This window comes from Eurypyga helias, unplaced genomic scaffold (assembly GCF_000690775.1).
Source record: "Eurypyga helias isolate BGI_N326 unplaced genomic scaffold, ASM69077v1 scaffold21970, whole genome shotgun sequence".
Classification (NCBI taxonomy): domain Eukaryota; kingdom Metazoa; phylum Chordata; class Aves; order Eurypygiformes; family Eurypygidae; genus Eurypyga; species Eurypyga helias.
This window is the reverse complement of record NW_010225344.1, coordinates 28135-29799: the sequence shown is the minus strand read 5'-3', so window position 1 is coordinate 29799 and position 1665 is coordinate 28135. Positions and strand designations below refer to the sequence as shown.

At 51.8% G+C, this 1665-nt stretch overlaps 1 protein-coding gene across 1 annotated transcript in view; it reads right to left on the bottom strand.

The window, feature by feature from the left end:
* LOC104507827 (single-stranded DNA-binding protein 3-like) overlaps positions 1-1665 on the bottom strand; it is a gene marked incomplete at both ends in the record, with an annotated part of 14476 nt that overhangs the window by 6535 nt on the left and 6276 nt on the right. The window lies entirely within an intron of this gene.

Here is a 1665-nt window from a genome sequence, read left to right as displayed (position 1 = left end):
CGTATGGCCGGCACAATCGGGGCCGCATCGCCAGCCTGGACGGACGCAACGTCCTTCCTCGAGGTGGATTCCCTAAGGACGTGAGTAAAACGGCTTGCGAGCAAAGAAAGGATGTCTAGGGGAAAAAAGGAGAGATTAGTCGGGGCAGGTTTAAGGCTGCAGGGCAGCAGCCGCAGCAGCCGCTGACATTTTGGGTTTCAACGCCCACTTTTCCTTTTTTTTTTAAATTTTCCTTAAAAGCACAAAACGAGAATCTGCTTGGAAAAGCCGCGAGCTCGGTACAAGAACACACCGGTGCGTGTTAACGTAAGGAAAAAAGAAAAAAAAAAAAGAGTGTTTTTTGAGTCCAAAGAGGTGTAATTGGGAGAGAAAGCAAACGAGCTTTGTCAGTAGGTGATGGGAAGCGACGGCAGGCTCCAGGACCGGCGCCGGAGCAGATGTTCTCTACCTGCCTTGTTACTAATTTCAACAAGTGTTCGCCTTCTAGCTGCTGCCAGCAATGGCATGGTTTGTTACCATGAGCAATTTTCTTAATTAACAGACATTAATTAGCCATTTAGCAATTTTGCAAGCATTTGTTTAGCAGCTTTCCTAAACATGAATACCACTGTGATAATGGTACTGATTAGAGGGTCCCCTAATTAACAGTACAGGGAAGGAAAATTGAAATCACATAAATTAAAAAGGGAGGGGAAGTTAATGAAGGCAGGACATATTTGCACCTGCAAATCTTTTGTACGGCGGAAACTTGAGTGCAATGTAAATAAAGTAAGAGGGTGGGGTTGGGTTTTTTTCCCCTCTTTTTTTTTTTTTTTTTTTTTTTAATTTGAACAGTTCAGCGGCGAGATGGAGCCAAGCGGATTTAAACCAACCGCCTCCTGCCAGCCTCTCCCCTCCAGCCGCTGCATCCGGGGAAATCAAGTCCCACCATTTACACCACCACGTTATTCCCCAGGAGCCAAAGGCAACCAGCCCCTGCTGCCCGGCGAACCTTGGCTGGAAGAGGTCACAGCCCCTCAGGACAACCCGGTGCCGACACCACTGCCTTCTCCATCCACGTTGGAGAGGACAAACCTCAGCACCAACCTCCTTTAGCAGAACCTCTCCGTGCATGAAACTCGACTTATTTTTGCTCCTGAGGTGGCTAACTCCGTGCCAACGCGAACCGCACCGTGGGCAGCAGCCATCACCCCCCACCACGGGACATCACCCCTAACGAGGTCTGGCCACCACCAAAGCCTTTCCTACACGCCACAGCTGCAGGATTTTGGATAAGGAAGATCGGCTGAGGTGAATGAGTGATAAAACCAAGTGGAAGGGAAAACTCGCAGAGGCCAAGCCTCCAGTCCCATCGACGCGGGAGTCGGGAGGTGCCACGCCGCCCGCCTTGCTGCGCTGCGAGGTCACCGCTACCCAGGCACTGACTGCACAGGCACGCGGACCCCATCCGGGGGTTACCCCGGCGTCCTCCCTCTCGTATCCCACGGCGCATGAGGGTGTGGGGTCAACAAGTGTGGAATCTGTGGGGGACACGGTCACCTACACGCACCCTGGCAGGGCCCGGAGGTGATGCTCTGGGTCTGCATTGAGCCCCAGAGAAGCGGCATTTGGTTACTGTAGAAAAAGCATCTGTAAGACACGGCAGCATTTTCACCAAAATCCCCT